Below are 22320 nucleotides of genomic sequence, written 5' to 3' on the forward strand. Positions count from 1 at the left end.
CAGAAACCTGGCTGAAAGGCAACGAGTCGCCACAAAGCTGCCCAGCATTTGCGATAAACATCTTCACATATCCTCCAGCATCCTTGGTCTTGGTCCTTGGTCTCTATCTGTATCTGTATCTCTAGTTGTGTCTGTAACTGTAACTCTATCTGTATCTGTAGTTGTAGTTTTTAGCCGTATCTGTGACTCTCACCCAAGCTCTTCATTTGATTTCATTTTGGTCCGCTTTTGCGGCTTGTGGCCAGCTTCCTTCTTTGACTGTGGCTTTGGCTTTGGCCTTGGCTTTAGATGGTCCTTTCTACCTTTCCACTGGCCATTTCTGGCCAGAATTTACGGTACAGGCTGCCAGTTGCCAGATGCCAGCATCCAGTTACCAGTTACCAGTCGACAGTATCCAATAGCCACGGAACATGTGTAAGCTTGACAGTTAAATAAACGCCCTTCATCCTTGGTACTTCGTCCTTTATCCCCACAGACCCCACATCTCTTTGCTATAAATTTGCGGTGAAAAGATTAAGCTGTTTGATCGCAAAATCAACAGCCACATAAAATGGATTAAAAATAAAATGCACTCTTCTTTTTTTTTTTATTGCGCCATCAACAAACATCTCTATACTATACTATACTTTATAAAAAAAAAAGAGAGTACATTTCTGGTTGGAAAAACATCCTTTGATTGCTTTCTGCGGTGTCCATTAAATGTCCGGCGGGGGGCATAACAGCTGCTGATTGCCGGACAGTGTGTGTCAGTCCGATAAGATATCGAAGGGAAGTCGAGGAGCCTGTCATTATCGGGTCCGATGGCAGCCACAATTCATTGAAAGGATTTCAGGGCGGACGAGTGTGAACGAGAGTCCTGTTTCGAAATGTTGACAATTTGTGGTTGAATTAACCGAAAGGGCAGACAATCACACGGTTTTATATATTTATCGCCCAGGATTCGAATCGATGACACAAACGATTAACAGTTTTGAGTTGTAAAATGAATTATATTATGAAAATGTAGTGCAATCTAAGTGGGAGAGTTTTTATGGGCTATACAATACCCAATACCTACAGGATTTAGGTGTTAGATATTAGGATCTTGAAGAACATAGCTTAAATCGATAAATATCGATAATTGTTAATAGATATATGGATAACTATGATAGTTATATGATATATGATAAAAAGCGTTATGATTTTGAAAGAAACTGAGGGTAACCCGTGATTATTTTTGAGTTTCTTCCCCAAAAAGCATGCTTTTTTTGAGTTTCTACACCAAAAAGCATGCTTTTTTTAAGTCAGCCACGACTTTACTACTACAAGTACCTGGTACTATTTCTTTAAAAGCTTATAAACTTGAAAAAATATAAAAATCGGGTATAAACATACAAAAATCTACAAATATAATAGTAATTTAATCAAATTCGATAAGTATCTTATAAAAATCGATACTTATCGGTAAATTAAGGGATAAATATAATGAGAACTCAAATCTTTATATTAAATAGGCTCAAATTAGGAATAATTGCGAATAAAACGTATGATTATTCAACAATTTTACCGAAAAAAACCCGTATGATTAAACCCGTATTCATTTTGAAAGAAATGTATAATCTTTTCAGTTTTTAGCCCAAAAAGCATGCTTTTCTTGCTAGTCGGAACTCCCCAATAGTATTAATCTACAACTATCAATTAGGAATATAATCTCATACCTCAAAAAATATAATTAAATCGTTTATTGTTGAAAGAACTTAAGGTCCCCCCATGATTATCTCCAAGTCCATCCGAAAAAAGCATGCTTTGCCATCCATTTTCATGGCTGATAGTTAATCCGTCTTAGTCGGACAGCCGGCGAGGGAGGAGATTCGGGCCAAAGCCAAAGCAGTTGGTGGGAAAGTTGAATGCATAAATCATGTGCCCCTCAACCGATTCTTTGCAAAAACAAAGCGCCCTGTTCTGTACTGTTCTGCTGTGCTTTGGCCACCGCCCCCCAACTCTGCTTTTTCTGTTATCATTATATACAAATTTACATAATTTGTGTTTATATTTTTGCCATCTGCACTCGAGGGGGTAGAACCAAAAACGAAACCGAAACTGAAAGGCAAAGCAGTTGATAAACATAATCGGAGTGCTTGAGCCAAAAAAACAAACAAGATTTTGGATGAAGAAAGTAAGGAGCATCCTACAAACGAACCCCTTTCTATCGAAAGCAGAGTCTGCTTGAAAGTTTGAAAGTTAAGAAAGAAAATATGTTTACTATTGTTTCAAAAACAAAACAATATAAAAATATTAAATATTTCAACTAAAAATAGCTAAGAAATGCAGCGAAAAGTGACAAAAGATGCAAAATGCTAAAACCAAAGTATCTTCAGTATACTTAGTATCTCTAAAGTGTAGAGCATGAAGAAAATGCAAAATTCCGGAAACGAGTGGTGCTAAAATGTTCCATTAAGGGCAGGAGATTGGCTGGTTAATGGAATTAGCAACCCATATTGCCCTGCCAAGGCTAATTTCCCACTCAAGTTGCTTTTTGTCTTTGGCCCATCCACCAGGATGGCTCATCATCTATGTATATATTTTTTCACCTCAACCTGTACAGAGAGCAAAAAGTCTACTAAAGATAGTAGATCCTTGTTTTCGTAATTATTTTGTGACTAAAGCCTTTAATGTCTGGTATGTGAGGGCTCTGGTTTTTTGATTAAAATCGTATCCCCACACAAACACAGAGCATAAAGCCAGGTCTGTATCTACTTAAGCCTTGATTGCAATTGCAGTTGCAGAGTTGCAGTAGACCGACTACGGATGACAAACCGAATCGTAAGTAAAAATTATGAATTTATCACAAGATGAACGTGATTTCCACACAGGAAAGCCAGTAAAAAGATACCAACTCTCAACTACATAAATGTGTAGAAATATTCTTCATTTTTTTCTTTTGCAGTAAATCGCAAACGAAAAAAAATCCGCATAATAAAGCTGATCCACAAGTAGAATCTGTTGCCAAGGATATGTTATCCTGCACGCTATCCTTTTTGCCTAAGCCTTAGTTTGTCGCTGAGTTGGAATGTGAAAGGATATAAAAAGGGGGAGCAGGAGGAGGAGCCCAAGAGAAAGTGCTGTACAAAATCAGAGAAAGCAAGGGAAAGCTCATGGCAAGCTCATGAATATTATTACTCATACGCCCTGTGTGTTTGAGCTAAAATGCTTGTACGCTTGTATGTATGGTTTGGAGGATATTGCTGCAAATTCAATGCGGATTTGACTTTAATGCCACGAAAGCAGAGACATTTGCGGCATAAATGGCGAAACTATTTAACCAACTTGAACTCACAAATCGGGGGCTAAAATCCAAAGGCCAAGAAAGAGGCGCTAACTTTTCACTGGCCATTGCCAAAAACAAGTGTCAAGTGGTCAGAAAAGGACTAAAGGACACAAAACCGAAAGAAAATGTGAGAAAGAAAAGCTGGCGATGAGAGGGAAAATGAAACTATAAACTGTTTTTGAAAGAGCTTCATCAAAATTTATGTGTTTGCCGTCAGGACGAAAAGGGAGACAAAGTTGAAATGAAATTTGTGCCAAAACGACAGACAGACAGACAGACAGAACTGACACAGACACAGACAGTGGCAGAGACGGAGACGGAGTCTACATTGAAGGACAAGGTGTTGACAGCTTGACCCTTCCCAGCCCATCCCAAACGCACACACACACACACACACAAATTTGCAATAAAGTGGCAGAAAGTCGGAATCGAGTGGATATCAAATGGAATGCAAGTTCCATCCAAGACTGGAGCTGCATCTCACAAACTGGCTTATTTATTGCACTCATCTCAATTGGCCACTCGTGCTGGAATGCATCCTCCCATACTCTCCTCAGGAAGTCCCCTGAAAGCCAGGACACGTTTCTCGTAAACAAAGAAATATTTGAGAAAAGCTCTCCACAAAAAATTGAACTTTACATTCTACTAGAAATCGTTCATGAATTTTTATTCATTTTTGGGATTTTTTTTAGAGAAAAATATATAAATTTTAAGAATCTAGACTTTTTTAGGGCTTGAACACGGGATCTCTCTTATTTGAAAAAGGAATTAGTTTCAAGTGTTAACTTTGAACTTCTTAGTTTCTCCATAAATTATTTAAAAATTGAAAACTTTAGAAAATAGCTTTTTCTTTACATATTTTATCTCTATGCTAAAATATAAAATACTAAAAACAAACAAAAAAGAGCTGGGCTCGTCCGGGATTCGAACCCGGGACCTCTCGCACCCGAAGCGAGAATCATACCTCTAGACCAACGAGCCAGTTAAATGGAGTTGTAAATACAACTACTATGGGTTGACAATTTTAATAAATAACTAAAGAATAAATTAGTAGTTAGTTAATAGAATAGAAGTACTAAAAGTTCATTATTATTATAGAATTATTTTATTTGCTTTATTTCTAATTTTTAGCTTCAGAGTTTTAAATGTTAAGCTTCACCGCACTGCTTTGCCTGCAGATCACTCTTAGTGTGACCAGGCACTACGTTTTATAAAAATACCTAGACTGCTTAACAAAAAACTGCTTAGCAAATTCCATAACAAGAAAATACGATACACTAGATTTGAATTAAGCTTTTAAATATTAACAAATAAAATTTTGTAAACACTTTATTTCTTAGTAACTTAATCCAAAATTAATCATACTTTCCTAATCATACCTTTATACTTAATGTTCTTAAGTTTTCAAAGAGTAACTAGAAAGGATAACACCTCCAACACCTAAAATTCAGAAATGAAACACCAACCTTATAAAAATGAATAATTTCAGCACCATTTCTGACAAATGGTTTACCTTCTTAAAGATACATCCATTATTAATGTCTCCCCATCACAACATATTTATTTCTTGTCGTTTTTTTAAGTGTAGAAACTGACAAATGTGCTCCATCTAAACAGTCTAAGAGCTACTTTCTTCTTTACCCTTTTCCGTGGCTCCCCCCCTGCCACTTCCGTTCAGCATCCGCTTCCGCTTCCTGTTGCTGTAGCTTCTCCCACTGCCATAGCTTAGTGGTTAGATGCCATACCATGCCAGAGCCACAGCCACCTTTCCAAAGAAGAGTACCCTGCCGACCGAGTGGCATAATCATCGCTCGGTTTGCCAGCAGCAGCGGTTTATTGTGTCGCCTCGCAGTGACTTTTTATGATTATTGCGCCAATGTGGCATTCATTCGGCGGGGCTTCCTCCCGAAAAACACACCCAACTCCACGATAGCACGGCATTTCCCTCCCAGTCTCACCTCAGTGGCACTTTAAGGTGCTCTGTAGTTTATATTTTGGATATATTTTAACTTTATAGAGAGTCCTTTGCATGAAAATTCATTAAAACCACCAGACTTTCGCAGCAAATGCAAAAAAATAAAAATCCCCACCATTCTGTACATTTAAATTGAATTTTCGCTTAAGCCAAAAAGTCAATATTCCAGTACAAGGGAGAAATACCAACCGAAATAAAAGCCAACAGCCACGAAAGGTTTACAAAAAAATGAAGGGAAACCATAACACATGTTTCAAATGCGGCGTACATTTTGCAAATATTCTGTCTCAGAACAACTGTCGACTTTGGTTCCAAAAAAAAAGGAAAATAAACCAAAGAAAACAGGAATAAAATGTTGGAAAAATGGAAATTTTGGAGTTCACATCGAACAATGCGGAAAGTATTTAATTTAATCAAATTCATCGACGCCAGTTGAACTAAAAATATACTTTTTTTTATTTTCTTTCTAAATGTGAATTAATCCTTGTATGGTTGATGGTTTATAAATATTTTTTTCGCTTGTCTAGAACCTGTTTTTTATAAAATTCATTTCTTGACATATTGGCTTTGGGGTTCTGTTAATATTGATTGACAGGATATCCCTTTACTGATGGTGCTTATAATATTTAAAGCGTGAAGTATGTTATAACTTGAATCAAGGAGGCTTTATACTAAGGCTTTAAATTGATAAATATACTATTTCTATATACTTATACCACTTTTTAGCTACAAGCATAGTACTGGGTATATTATACTCTACTAAACTACTGTACTACTATTGGGTTTACTACAAGTATATACTATATAAAGAATAATAAAGTACCGAGTATAATAGTATATTATTTATACATAAAAAAAGGATTATAAGGAAACTCTATTTTAGTTTTTAATACCCAATACTTAAGACCCTTTCCTTGTTTCTTCCTTGGGCTTTTCTTGCACATTCCTGGCTCCTTTCTTGCCTTTTTTTCCAGTGAAAATTTTATTCTGATTTTATTCTCGTTTTATCTCAACATTTAAAGCTTTTCCCTTAATTCATCCAGCTACTTTCCTTTGTTTTCCCTTGCTCATTCCTTACTCATTTCTTGCATCGTTTTTATAGACATTGAAACGTATAAGTTATTATATACATTAATAGTTTTAAGTATTGTGAAGATCAGAAACTCTACTTTTGTATACGATACCCAGTACTTTCCTGGATTTTTCTTGAATATTTCTGGCTCCTTAGCATCTTTCATGCTCCTTCCTTGCTCTTTTCTTGCTCTCTTCTGGCTTTTATTTCAATAACTCTGATTCTACTCTCGTTTCGAGCCAGTATTTAAAGCTCCCTTTCCAGGCTGCTTCCTCGCTGCTTCCTGGCACCTTCCTCGCTGCTTTCTAGCTCCTTCCTCGCACCTTACAAGCTCCTTCCCTTTATTTCAATAAATCTGATCTTATTCTCGCTTTAACATGCTTAACCATGCTCAAAACTACTTCAAATAAACCAAATGAAATTGCACAAACCTTCTCATTCGAGTAATCAATTTAATTTTTCGCACACACCATACGATGCGATGCAAACACATACATACAGTTCCAGGACACGTATGTACATATTTTTGGTTTTGGTCCTGTGGAGCGGAGTACCCCCTTATCTCAGTTTCTCAAACCCCTTGACGTAAATAAATTTTAGACAAGTCCAAGGCATTGCGAATGGTATTTGGTACTAGTACCATTCTGAAGGACTCATTCCGTATTCGCAGCCAGTGGCATTAGCCAGGACTTGTCACCAGGAGAAATCCCATTCCCCGAGTGAATTGGCAGAGTTCGGTTTAAAATTTACAGCGTGTCAACGTGTAATTGTTACTTATTTACACTTCGAGACACAAAAACATGTACATACTAGGATATGTGTGAATGCATACTATGTATATGTAGGACATGCATGCGGGCAGACAAATGTACATTAAGGCAGTCGTCCTTCAATGCCACTCAGCCAGGTTGGAAGGATATAAGGCAAAGGCAACAGCAAGGATTTCCAGCTATGGCTGCTCCTTTACGTATTTTATTTTATTTGATTTTATTTTTCTTTTTTTCTTTCTTTTTTTTTTTTATCGATTACACAATGCATGCAGTTTACCATTTATCCAGGTGAGTGTGTGTCTGTATGTGTGTATATCCTTGTGAGGCCAACACGTTAGCTACCACAATTTATGCTGTAATCGAAAAAAAGGACATAAATGGCAGCGATAAATTGAGGTTAACGCGCCAAAGTCACGTTAGCGCCGGGCCGAGAGCAAAGAAAAGGCCACACGAAATGGCTCGAAATGTCGAAATGCTGGCCAACAACACCTGGCCGGGCCTGGCCAAGAGCTCTCGCTTCTCCCCTCCTCCAGCCAGTGTATCCTGCCCACTTTCCTCCTGTGTTTTTAAGTGAAATTATATTAAGTGTGCGGACGCTGAAATTTGCATGCGATATTTTTTTCTTTTTTTCATGTCCTGTGCCAGCCTGTGCCTCATTTGCCGTCTCTTTCGAGCTTGTTTCAACCTCTCTCTTTCCTTCAATGGCTTTCCATTTCTTTCCTTTTTTTTTTTTTTTTGTTATATATTTTATTTCATTTCAATGGCCAGGGAATTCATGAAATTTACTTTTGCCAATTGGTTTGGTTTTTGGCTTCGCTGGCCTGTTCGCATAGTTTTCCATATTGTATCTAGTATTCCAGGATATATGTATATATATATATATATATATATATATATTTTTGAGGCCAGCACATTCCATCAACGAATTGACTTTTGACTGATCAATTTTGTGTATTTTACTCTTTTGTTTGAATTTCATTTTATTTTTTTTTTTGCATTTTTTGTAGCATATGTTAGTGGCTTGAATTTCTCTATGGCATTGTACTTTGCTTGATTGTTTATTCCGCTGCCATGTTCTGCGATGTCAGCAGTATTTTTACCCGCTACCACGCAGAGAACAAGGGTGCCGGGTATATAGTATTCACTGGATGGTATGTAACAGAATATCAGAGACTATAAGGAATATACATCTTATAAATGGGGGAAAATTTAAAAGAAATATTTGTTGACAGGATTTTGATGCAGATTAATAGAGAATCGATCCACAAATCGATTGGGGTACTCCGCTTGAGAATCGGTTAAGAATTGGCCGAGATATAGCTATGGCTCTGGGCCTCATATGAAAATCCAGGATTTTGCAGGGGATGCCCCACAAAATTTCGAAAAAAATCTAAAAAATATTTTGTGTTCAGATTTTGATGCAGATTAATAGAGAATCGGTTCACAAATCGTTTGGGGTATCCCGCTTGAGAATCGGTTAAGAATTGGCCGAGATATAGCTATGGCTCTGGGCCTCATATGAAAATCCAGGATTTTGCAGGGGATGCCCCACAAAATTTCGAAAAAAATCTAAAAAATATTTTGTGTTCAGATTTTGATGCAGATTCATAGAGAATCGATCCAAAATCATTTAATGTATTCCGCTTGAGAATCGGATGAGAATTGGCCGAGATGTAACTATGGCTGTGCGCCTCATATGGAAATCCAGGATTTTGCAGGGGATGCCCCAAAAAATTTTGAAAAAAATCTAAAAAATATTTTGTGTTCAGATTTTGATGCAGATTAATAGAGAATCGATCCACAAATCGATTGGGGTATTCCGCTTGAGAATCGGTTAAGAATTGGCCGAGATATAGCTATGGCTCTGGGCCTCATATGAAAATCCAGGATTTTGAAGAAGCCCCACAAAATTTTGAAAAAAATCTCAAAAATATTTTGTGTTCAGATTTTGATGCAGATTAATAGAGAATCGATCCACAAATCGATTGGGGTCCTCTTGAGAATCGGATGAGAATTGGCTGAGATATAGCTATGGCTCTGGGCCATATATGAAAATCCAGGATTTTGCAGGGGATGCCCCACAAAATTTCGAAAAAAATCTAAAAAATATTTTGTGTTCAGATTTTGATGCAGATTAATAGAGAATTGATCCACAAATCGTTTGGGGTATTCCGCTTGAGAATCGGATGAGAATTGGCTGAGATATAGCTATGGCTCTGGGCCATATATGAAAATCCAGCATTTGGCAGGGGATGCCCCACAAAATTTTGAAAAAAATCTCAAAAATATTTTGTGTTCAGATTTTGATGCAGATTAATAGAGAATCGATCCACAAATCGATTGGGGTATTTCACTTGAGAATCGGATGAGAATTGGCCGAGATATAGCTATGGCTCTGGGCCTCATATGAAAATCCATAAATGTGCAGTACCGGGTATCCTACAGTCGGGCACATCGAGATAATGCTGAAAATGCAAAAGGGAAAAAATTATACAAAGCGTCATCTATTTGCGTTTCAATCAGTATAGACAATAAAACGTTGCATTTTTTCTGAAAGAATCTAAAATAGTACTCTTTAGAAATAAATGCCAAATACTATACTATACTATACTATACTATACTATACTAATCCTTTTCCTGCCCGATTCCTTTTGAAATTTCAGGCCTAATTGAAGTGCGGCTATAATTTCCATTTAATGGCTTTCGAAAACCCACAAAAGGCCACTTTCAAAGGCACTTACCAGTCGTGGAGTCGCGCCCCAAAAATATGAAAACAATGGCCGTGATAAATATCGCTTTGAATCAATTGAATGGATATGGTTTTTGAAACAATTAATTAATCACCGTGACAGGACTAATTAATCAACTTGAATTGAAAAGTTTTTCACGTTATAATCTTTGGTTGGGCCCGCGAATCGCTCGAGAGCATTCGATGAATAATCGAGAAAGGCGCCAACTCCGATTCACGCAAAAATTCTTTTGGGTTTACTGAAGGATGGGGTTGGGGAATGGGTTGGAAAATGGGGGTTTTTCGGGGTGAAAACTACAGTCTGTTTGTTTGGCTGTCAGTCGCTGTTTTCGCAGACTTTTCATGCTTTTCCTACTATTTGTATTTGTTTTTGCAATGGCATTGGTTTTCTCTTTCAACGGGTTGTTATATTATTCGATATATCTGGGTATGGATGGGTGTCTGGGTGTGTATGGGTGTGTGTACTGGCGCATTATTGAGTCGATTTTGCGGTTTTTGGGCAAAAGAAGCACATCGAAATGAAATAAATAAGAGAAATGTACAAAAAACAGACTTGAATATTTCATAGAGTTGCCGCGAAAAGGCAAACGCTTCAAAAATTATAAACTTTAATGCCAGTACAGTACGAAAAGTATGATAGTGAGTGTTTTAGACTATATGATACCTGGTTCTCGAGTGATTATGAGCTTTAAAGTATGATTCTTGGTGACTATACGTGATTTTATATGTTTTTACTTCATTTTTAATGTTTATTTATGAATAAAAATGAATGAAAATGAATAAAAATGAATAACCATGCACATATTTGATGATACATCCTTAAAAGTGAGCTTCGTAGCAAATCCTTCTCTCTGTAACATACCTAACCCCCAATAGAACAGACCTTTTCCCTCACTAGTACCGGGTATGAAAAGTTTGTGGTTTGCCACTCTTTGGAATACCCGGCTTGATTAATGTTTGTTCATGGCTGAATGGATTTCTCCTATAAAATGGTTCTTCTCTAGTTAAAAGACCAATCGATATTTATTAATAACCAAATAAACTAAATCAATGGATAGACTTTTCCCAACAATTTCCCAATGCTTTTCCGATGCAGTATTTTGCAGTATTTCAGTATTTTTGTTTGCAATTTGTGTGGAAAAGCGTGTGTGGTCCGTGCTTTTGTTTGGCCAAACTGCAAATTTCATTACTCCGGATGTCAGTCGTCAGAGGGGTTAAGGCAAACCAGCGGTTAACCATTTACACACACATACACACATACATACGATACACACACACACACAAGGATACAAAAGCCCGTCTCGATGTCCTGATGTCCTGACACTGCAAATGTCATAAGTGTAATTGGGTTTTCCGAGAAGCAAATTCACATTTATCGTCGTGACAATGATGGGGAAGGTGGGGATTTCGAAGGATATACATACAACGTATAGGATATACGGTGGGTGGTATGGGTTGTATATGTATTATATTTCAGCCTGATGCTCGTTAATTTTCGCATAATACCAGCAAAATTTTACCCCCAAACCTCTAGCGAATGTGAGTCCGAGTGCGAGTCTGTGGTTGAGTCCTTGCATTTGCAACCATTACATTAATGCCACTTAATTGCTTCGCCTTGAACATCGATTAGTTGCACGTTACAGGGGGGAAAGGGGGATGGAGGGACTAAACACTCTTAATAAGTTAACCCCCCTAAAACCCCCCCTCGACCATCCAACCATCAAAACCGTCAATCCACTCAACCACACCTCATCCGCTCTGACTTGGCTAATTGCGTTTCGTGGAATAATTGATTTATGACTACGATAGCCTCGGCACAAGTGGCCGAAAAACATTTAATTGCCCTTAAATTCCATACATCTTAAGGATATCAGGATTATCCTGTAAAAAAAAAATCCTTAAGAATGAAAATCAAAGATGAACAAATATGCCAAAGATATGCCAAAGACTTTGAGGACAAAAGGACAGCAGCTGCCGTGTAAGGACACTCAATTAAAGGCGCCATTCATGAAAACTGGCACACTGCTGACACAAGGATATACATAGGGGTTGCTTCAAGGATTCATATTATCTATGTATGTATGTATGTGTGTGGGGGGCTGTAATGGAGGGTGAGTGGCAACTGCGGCAAAGGATTATGAATTACTAATAGGCTGGATGTTGGAATTTTCGCACGCCCATCACCTTCTACGGTCGCTGTTGGGCGGCAATGTTGACGCTTCTGTAATTATGTCCTTTTGCGTCTTTTGGGGGGGGGGGCGGAGGAAGGGAAAAACTCAGAGACCTCCTCCCCAGATGCCATATCCTTAAAGTTTCTGGTTAAAGTTGGGCATCCAACTTGATGAACTAGAAAGGTTTCTATTTTAAAGCGAAAAAGGATAATGATTTGTAAAGGATATGCTTTTTATCTCACTCACTTTAATTTCCTAAATTTTGTCAACAAACTCCCTATATATCCTTTATCCTTTTAACTGCCTTTGACTCCTGCCTTTGTCACCAAATATCCTTAATATGAATTCTGTTGGAATTTTATTTCAGCCGAGCCGTGTAATCAGCCAATCAATCAATTCACCATTCTGGTAGAGCCTGGCATCTCTCTGGCAAGGATGTGCCATTCACAATCCAGAATATCCTGGTCCTGGTCCTGGTCCTGGTCTCGGGATAATCATTTCCATCTACAGGCCAAAAACCAATTGAGTTCTCATTGTGGAGCGACTTTCGCAGTTCGCCCGTCGCCGTTCTTGGCTATCAGCTGTCGCCCATGGCCACGCCCCCGCCATATCTGGCACATATTGAATGGCCAATCGATCTCTTAGTCCTTCATGTCCTTTCCACCTCTCTCTCTCTCTCTCTTTCTCTGTCTTTCTCGTTGTCATCGTCTGCCAAATAGGCTTTCATTTATAAGCCAATTGTATTTCAATTGAATTTCTTCGCCTCCTCCACAGCCACGCCTTCTTTGTGTGTGCGAGTGTGTGTATGTGTAGAGGGGGGGAGGAGGGTGTGGCATAAATCAAATATGGCTAAAGCCTGCCATCCCCCCTCCCGGAAGCTATGAATATACAAATTGTGCATTATTCTCGTCCGACTTCCGATCGCCAGATAGCCCCAGGACACTCTCCACTGTCTGATGTCCTGTTCCTGTTTCCCCATTGAATTTTCGGGCTCTAATCGTTGTCCTCTCAAATGGCATCGAATTGTCCTGCTTTTGGCCAATTTTTGTCGGCCATTGGCAAACTTTTTTCAACCAAAAAACACTTAAAGTGCATTGTTGAAGATGAGTAGTTGAAGAAAAAGGACTAGAAACTAAAGGTACTGGAAAAGTTGAATTCAAATTAAAAAAAAAATAAAAATATATCTAAGAAAGAGCCTTATTTTACTTACTTTTCTTTTAGAGTTTTGAACTTTATTTGGTTTTTATATTCCAATCTCTAAAAATATTTATTTCCAGTGTCTTGCTTTCTGGTCTCTGCCGTCTTCAATGTCCTGTGGCTTGCAAGTTAAATATTTTCTAAAATCCTTTTCCAAAAAAAAAAAAAAAAAAAAAACTGCATTAGACACCATCAGGCTTTTAGGTGTGACACCAAAATCAATCCTTGACAGTTTCAACCTGTCTCCAGGGGTCTTGCCATCGAACCAATATACGCACATTACGTATACGCACTGGTATCGCCTCAAGGACAAGACAAGCTTTGGTGGTTTTTTGTTCCCATTTTGGGTGGCAATTTGTCAGCAACATTGCATTTTTGATGGCTGCTTCTAAAGGCTTCTACGAAAAAAAAAAAAGGTTAATATCCTTTGTGTCCTTGTGCCGGTTTCTTGGCTTACATTTTTGAAATGCAATAAATCATTCACAGCTCTTTCACTTACTTAACGAACTTTCTTTGCTCGACAAACTTTCTTTGCTCAACTGTGGCTTTCTCTGGTGGATATGGTGGATGGGAAAAAAAAAGTTTCCCATTAACCTTTTATTTTATTTTTTTTTTGGTATTTTTATACCCTTGAGATTATAGAGTAGTAAGGTATAATGATTTTGAGAGGAGAAAGTCTTAAAAAAGGTATTATAGATATGGAAATAAAATTTCAGCCAAATTGGATGATTTTTAGAGAAGTTATAGACTTTCTTACCTTACTACCAGTTTGTCCAAAGCACACAAAAGGTGAGTAGTAAGCAGTACCGGGTATCATTTAGTCGGGAAATGGATTATATCCTTCCTTTCTTATTTTTTTTTATTCCTTTCGCTCCTCGAAGCGCCCATAAAACATGCCAAAAATAGCAATTGCCAGGACGGGGGCGGTTTTAAATTTATTTTACGCACGTGAAGAGCGAACTAAACAAGGTTCAGAGTATCGGTTATTGAGGTTTTCGGGTTTTCTGGGTTTCTGGTTTTCTGGTTTACCCTTGGAATTAGCATAAATAATCAAAGGTTCGGGGTGAGTTATGACAGCAATTGGATAATTGATAGTCGAGACATAAGCACAGGTAGTCTGCTAACCTCGATAATCGATGGTTATTGCTGGAGGATACTGCAATACTGGATCTAGAGGAGAGCAGATCCATCAAAGGTCACCGACCAAGGGTCACACACCCGCACACACACACACACATCTCAGAGACAGACAGCGAGAGTGCAGCACTATCACCAGGAGCTTAGCAAATAGTCCTGGCAAATAGAAAGCAAATAGAAATAGAATTCCAAAAAGGAATATGGCAATGACGATGGCGATGGCGATGGAGGCCACGATGGAGGATTCAGTTCAGGGATTGCGTTTCCCACTCGGACAATGGCTCCTATGTATGGACAGCACGTTGTCCGGTCCGAGCAGTACGGTCTCTGCCAGAAATAGAATCAACAATGGCAGACAGACAAGGACACTCTGACACACACACCTAAAGGACACTGTGAGCTACGGGCAACTGGGAGCAGGAAGCTGGTGGTGCTCATTAAAGCGTTGCAGGATCTACTTCTGGCAAGGAGCAGAGAGCAAGCAAGGAGCCATGCCAGGACCACCTGCTGTGTACGATGGCACTGAAGCGTTTAAGTAGCTTCGTTTATTTTTTTTTTTTTTATTTATTTCGCCTTATTTTCTGCTTCCACAGGACTTCTTTTTTAGTATGTCCTGGTCGTGTGTGGGTGCTATTTATTTCTTTGTAAAATATCATTCAAAAATTTCCACCCCAGTGTCCAGAATTTCTCCTTAATCTGAGATCTCCTTCGATGACATTTCAATTCCCAATTGCCCTGGGATCCTGGAAGCCCTGTCAGCGTTCAGCGTTCAGCGTTCAGCGATTGACAGCGAGTTCATTGGTCAATCCATCCGTCAATCCTTCAATCCAACTGGTCATCAGCTATCGCCGCAGCACTTGCTTCATGTCATCTCTATTTTGGTCATGTTTCCCGCTGTCCATTACGTATACGCCCCAGTGGCACTCACTCGGACACCTACCACCACGCACCAGACATGTTCTCGCTTTTGTTATCCTTCCAGCTGAAGAAGCTCCAGGGTATTTGGCGGAGCAAGGATGCTCCTTAATGAGTCACATGCCGCGCAACAAAAAAACAAAGCTGAAATGGTGCAAAAAAATATATGTATGTATAAAAAAAAGGGAAAATAAAACAAAAAACAAGAAAGGAAAGCTAACTTCGGGCGGAGCCGAAGTTTATATACCCTTGCAGCTAAAACCGGATATATATCGCAAACATCGGATATAGTTGGCCGATCCTTATGAAATTTGGTAGGATGGATCAACTAACCAAAAATAGAGTCTGTACTAAATTCCAGCTTTCTATCTTCAAAAACACGAAAGTTGGGTCATTTCCGATCGTTCAGTTATATGACAGCTATAGGATATAGTCGGCCGATCCTAATGAAATTTGGTAGGTTGGATCGACTAACCAAAAATAGAGTCTGTACTAAATTCCAGCTTTCTATCTTCAAAAACACGAAAGTTGGGTCATTTCCGATCGTTCAGTTATATGGCAGCTATAGGATATAGTCGGCCGATCCTTATGAAATTTGGCATGTCGTATTATTTTGCCAAATATAGCTCTCATGTCAAATTTGAACTCTCTAACTCTAAAAACACCAAAGTTATACCATTTCCGATCAATCAGTTATATGACAGCTATAGGATATAGTCGGCCGATCCCGGCCGTTCCGACTTATATACTGCGTGCAAAGGAAAGAAGGGTGTGTGCAAAGTTTCAAGACGATAGCTTTAAAACTGAGAGACTAGTTTGCGTAGAAACAGACAGACGGACAGACGGACAGACGGACAGACGGACAGACGGACATGCTCATATCAACTCAGGAGGTGATCCTGATCAAGAATATATATACTTTATAGGGTCGGAGATGTCTCCTTCACTGCGTTGCACACTTTTGGACAAAATTATAATACCCTCTGCAAGGGTATAATAAAAACCAAAAAACAAGAAGGAAAGCAAAGCCAAACGCGCCAAAAGGAAAAACCAAAACCAGAGTCAAGCGTTGGGAATTGCGGAAGAACGTCCAAGGATGGGGAACTTCAGACATTTGTCACACATGCTACGCACTTGTCGCTGCAGTCCTTGATGCACTGAAAGAAAAAAAAAATAGAATGAAATATATTCTCATATATATTTGCATTATTTTCATTTAGTTTATATGTGAAATATTAAAGCTTGAAATAATTCTGAGAAAAATATACATTTTCACCAAAGCATAAGACTTTTTTTTGGACAATCTTGAGAGGTTTTTCCTTTAAAAGATTTTTAGAAAATAATTCTTGATGATTTATTAGCATAATTTCTTAATTTTTTGTGTAATTCTTCAGCATTTATCTTCTTTTGAAAACATTTACACATAATCCTACTAAATTAACACCTAATTCCAGTACTATTTTTTTAATATACACATGATATGATTTTATATGATACCCGATACTTCTCTAACAATATTTTTGGTGATTTTATGACCAAGAACTTAAATCTATCATTTATTTTATCACTTTCCTAGTTTATCCTTGAGAAGAATAAGCATTTAGCTACAAGGCCTTTATAAGCTATGGCTATATGATACTTGGTACTTCTTTCAAAATATTTGTCTCTATGATGATCTTATGATCCGTTCCTTAACTTAAGTATTTAAAAGCTCCATTAACTATTTCTTGATACCCTGCTATAATACCCGGTACTTAAGCTTCTCATCCAAGAACTCGACAATCTAAAGACTGTTCTTAGTATTTTTTTAAGAATTCTTTTCCTTGAATTCATTTTTTTTCTCAATTTTTTTTTGGTAAGAACCTTGAATGGATAATTTGTATTCTCTGTGTGCAACTTGGCGAATATTTGTGTCCGTCCGGCAGCAGCCAAAGAAAAATTGCCTTGGTTCTCCGGCTATATTTGTGGGCCAGTGAATTTTTTGGACTTTGGACTGGATGGAGTTCGTCATTTGGTCGAGAGTTGAGTTCATTTGGTTGGAATGGGATTGGGAATGGCAATGAGAATTGGTGGTAGAGTCTGGGGACATTGTCTAATAGATGACGGCACTTTGCTTAACAAGCAGCCGCATTAGTTTATTTACTGCCACAACTGTGTGCCACACACTATGTGTGTGTTTGTTGTGTGTGTAGTGTGTCCAGCATTTATATAAAGATATTTGTGAGAAAGTGGCGCCCATGACGATGACACAAAATGCGTGTAAATTGTGTGATTATAGTAAGTGGACAATGTCCGGACATCAGGCATTCATAGGGCGTTTGCCAGAAGCCAGTCTTCAAGTGCAGTTCGTGACTTTAATGTGTATTTTTATAAATAAAATTTATAATAGCCGGGGAGAGTACGGCCCACGCATCTCCACTAAATAATAACGTAAATAAATTTTAGAGCGAATCTGCTTTTTCAAATCTCTGAGGCGCAATTGTTGGCAAACATTAAATTCTCGTGCCTGAAATGATGTCGAGAACAATGAGGCACGCACACACAACACACAACACACATATACAGCAACTAACACGCACATGGCACAAGGACACAATACAATGTATACAATGTCGTTTTAAATGGCCCAAGCCAATCAAAAAACACCCAACTGTAACAAATAACCGCCAACAGCACACAAAAGTATGCTTTAAAAAAAGCATATTTCCCAGCAAGGAGGAAGGACAACAACAACAACAACAAAAATGAGACCAATATTAGCCATAAAATCGAACTGGTGGGGAGAGTAAAGTAATGTCCTTTTAAAAATTGAAAAAAAATTAAAAAATAATAATAAATAATATTTAAAGATATATGATACCAGGTACTTAAACTTTAAAGGTAATTTAGCCTTACCAACCTTAAGTAGAGCATTAAAAATTCGTATACATTCCTACCAATACACCCACTTTGTCATTAAAAATCACTCGAAAGGAAACACACATATCTTTTATCATTTTTTTTCTCTTCTGTTTTTCCAAAAATTAGTTTTGTTCAAATACGTATATTTTATTTTTTTTTTTTTTTATTTTTTCGCGGTCTTTCAGAATTTGGAAATGGCTTGTGCATCAATAAGAGCATCAGCTAGCATTCCTGTATTCATCATAAAGCTTAGAGGCCCAGACGACCGAGGGGCGCTCAAGAAACGATTTGTTAGAGTATGTTAAGTTATATGTTAATTATTAAGCTAAGAGGAGTTAGTAAGGAAATTTAAAATTCTATATTTTAAATTAGAGGGACAGGAAAGAGATGTAATAGAGTAGAGACCATTGTAGTTCGAACATAATACCCTAAAAGGGTCATGCAGTGCATATGTCGAACTACAACGGCTAAGGAACAGAGGACTAAAGTTTCGAGTCCTTCTATTAGGAATGTTGAAATTTAAGCGTGTTAGTAAATGCTGGCTATCTACATCCCCGTTGATAAGGTTATGCAGAAAAACTACACCGAGCATTGTCCTACGATTTGTTAAGCTAGGTAAGTTAATAAGTAAAAGTCTGCTACTGTAGGATGGAAGCTGAAGATTTGCATCCCAGTATAGACCTCTAAGTGCAAATATTAAAAAGTTCTTTTGTACGGATTCTATGCGGTCCTTATGTACTCCATATTGGGGACTCCAGACACATGAACCGTACTCTAGTATCGGACGGACCAAAGAAATGAATAAAGTTTTGGTTATATAGGGGTCATTAAATTCTTTTGACCACCTTTTAATAAAACCAAGGACTCCTTTAGCCTTATTAACCATTAAGGAAATATGGTCGGCAAATTTAAGTTTTATGTCTAATAGGATGCCGAGATCATTAACCTGGGTTAATTTTTCTAAGGCAATCCCATTAATGGAATACGTAGCTTGCAGAGGGCAAGAACGATAAAAAGACATATGCTTGCATTTTGATCCATTAAGTATTAGATCATTAGCCAAACACCATTTTTGAAAGTTATCAAGGTCAGACTGAAGACTGCATTGGGCAGAGATGGATTTATACTGAAGACAAAGCTTTACATCATCTGCATACATAAGAACTAGAGAGTTCGTTAAAGCAGGGGGCAAGTCGTTTATAAAAAGCGTAAATAATAACGGGCCAAGATGACTTCCTTGAGGGACGCCGGATGTAGCACGGACCAGACGGGACTGTATGTTTTTAAATAAGACTCTTTGTGTCCTTCCATCTAGGTAGCTGGAGATCCACGTTAAGAGGTCTTTAGGAAAACCCAGCATATTCAGTTTACTCAACAAAAGTGAGTGATTAACTGAATCAAATGCTTTGCTGAAGTCTGTGTAAATTACATCGGTTTGATATCCCTTACAAAAGCCGTCTATGACAAAGGATGTCAACTCCAATAAGTTTGTGGTGGTGGAGCGACGCTTAATAAAGCCATGCTGATAAGGAGTGATGATCGAAGAGCAAAGGTGTTGCAAATGAGGGGTAATTAATTTTTCAAATAACTTTGGAATTGCCGACAACTTAGAGATGCCTCTGTAGTTGGCAGCCTCGGACTTTTTCCCCTTTTTATGTAGGGGAATTATAAATGATTCCTTCCACTTAAGGGGAAAAATCGAGGTTTCCAAAGATAAGTTGAAAAGTCTTAGAAGAGGTTTGCACAGAGCCCTGGCGCAGTATTTTAGCACACAGCCTGGTACTCCGTCGGGGCCTGGCGAATAAATGGGTTTTACCCTTAAAAGACCAGATAATAAGTTGTTCTCAGAAAAAGACGGACAGAAAATAAGATTTGCTGCCTGAATGTTATATGCATAAGGCTGATCAGTCAATTTAGGGGGAGAATAAGTTGTTTTTCTGCGAATAGATACAAATTCTGCGAATAGATCGGCAATGGCCTGATCCGAAGTCGCAGAGGAATTTTCAAACATAAGCAGAGGTGAAAAAGATACGTGTTTACGCTTAGTGTTTACAAAATTATAAAACTGCTTTGGATCCTGAGTAAATTGAATCCGGCAGCGGTCAATATAATTCCTATAACATTCAGCGTTATGCACGGTAAAATTCGACCGAGCTAGTAGGTATCTTGAGAAATCAACACTACTGCAGGTTTTTTTATATTTAATTAAAAGCTTATTTTTTTTATTTTTTAGGTTAGTGAGGGACCTTGTATACCAAGGAGGATTTGTTGAAGCGGACGGATGTTTCCAAGGCACACATGAGTCAAAAAATGTATTTAAAGTAAAATAAAATTTTTCTAAAGTGACATTAAGATCAGTGCACGCCAGAATATCAGACCAGTCAAATGTATCGATAAGGCTATTAAGTTTTTGAAAATCAGCTTTACGGAAACAGCGAATCTTATTTACCACGCTCGGAGACATCTGATCGATACCAGGAGTGGTTTCGATTGAGACCTCCAGCGTGGGGTGATATGGATCCTCTGGGGCTGAAAGGGGAAAAGCTCTGGAGAGAGCGGTACCATCCGGATCAGATACAAAACATAAGTCTAAGAGCCGACCTAGCGAATTTCTAACATGATTGATCTGACCTAGGGACATGTCAAACATGCCCGCGGTGAAGTCATGGTAAGTTATAAGTGACAAAGATGGTGAGTTATCGACGTTGGACCACTTTAATTCTGGGATATTAAAGTCGCCCACCGCTACGAGTTGGTCACGATCCGTCATAAGATTAGAGACGTATCGAATAGCGGACAAATGCTGCCAATATGTGGGCGGTTCAGACATAGGAGGTATATATGAACATGTAATGTATAAAGCTTTCACGGACATAGTGATTTTAACGCAAATAAATTCTATGTCACCAAACTCTTGGGATTTCACCTCTTCAGAAGCAAAAGTAGAGTCTACCGAAATGAGGACTCCACCTCCTCTTCGCTGAGATCGATCCCGTCTAAAAGTGGTGTACTTACTTGGAAAAACTTCGGAGCTAAAGATCTCCGGATTTAACCAAGTTTCTGTAAATGCTATTATATGGGATGCAAAGAAAGAACTATCAGAATATAGCTTGGGGAGTTTACTACGTAGTCCCCTAGTATTCTGATAGGTAAGAGTTAGTGAGGAAATTAGTTTTTTGGGTTAGAGGCCAAAGAAGAGGTGGAGGGTTGGTCAGTGGTTCCGATATTGGGAAGTCTCACTCCCACTGGTTTATTAACTTTTTTTTTAACGGAACTAGGCTGATGTTCTTGGACGAAAAGATTCTCTGGCCAAAAACTGGGAGAACAAATCGTCTTGAACATCAGCGCGGGCACACGAATCTTGAAAGAAGACGTGCGCCTTGTATAATTGTATTTAAATTTTTGTATGTCCTCCACCTTTATATCGGCTTTAGTTTTGGCTTTGATATAAGCCGAGATATCAATCTCTGAAGTATCAGGGGCAAGCCGAGAAACAAATATATGTTTCGATGGAGGAATCACCTGTAAGGGTTTTGGTGTCGCAGGTACAAGAACTGCAGCATCAGTCGGTGCCGGTGGTCCGGACTGTGGAATACCCATATATATATTAAATATATATACATATATATATATTATTAAGGGAAAAAAGGACTGGCAGGGCTACTGATATCGAGAGTCCTTCGGCAAGTGGCGTAAAAATGCTGAACCTTTCAAACTCAGCACCGCCAAAAGGGACAGCGGTCGCATTTGCGACGCTTCACTGCTTTTTAATGATTTTTAATGACGCCCTTTCGGCCCTTTCGTCCTGCGTGCGGCTTTCCCTAAAAACTTTCCACAAAAACCTCTGGCCAGGACCCAAGCCCAGTTCAAGAAGATAATCGAGATTAGGTTATTAATCTAAAATTTATTAAAGAACTTAAATATTGTATAGAAAACTAAACAAAAGGCAAGTACTCTTTATGCTCATGTCTCAGCCATTTGTTCTGTTTTTGTTTTTCGCAAAATATGAAAACTTATTATCTGGGCATACTATAATACTACTATATATATGAAAGGGAGGCGGAAACTAATAAGCCAAAGCCAAAACTCGGCACACAAATAGTTTATTTATATCCTTACACATCCT

At 38.3% G+C, this 22320-nt stretch overlaps 1 protein-coding gene and 1 non-coding gene across 3 annotated transcripts in view; one reads left to right on the forward strand and one right to left on the reverse strand.

The window, feature by feature from the left end:
• The window catches only part of vex (somatomedin B and thrombospondin type 1 domain containing protein vexed), an 88791-nt gene that overhangs the window by 17863 nt on the left and 48608 nt on the right, over window positions 1-22320 (forward strand). The gene's annotated exons all lie outside the window — the stretch shown is intronic.
• Window positions 4217-4288, reverse strand: TRNAP-CGG (transfer RNA proline (anticodon CGG)). The gene has a single exon. It is a non-coding gene; the product is annotated as a tRNA-Pro (tRNA).

The sequence above is a fragment of the Drosophila bipectinata genome, chromosome XL (genome assembly GCF_030179905.1).
Source record: "Drosophila bipectinata strain 14024-0381.07 chromosome XL, DbipHiC1v2, whole genome shotgun sequence".
In the NCBI taxonomy this organism is placed as follows: Eukaryota; Metazoa; Arthropoda; class Insecta; order Diptera; family Drosophilidae; genus Drosophila; species Drosophila bipectinata.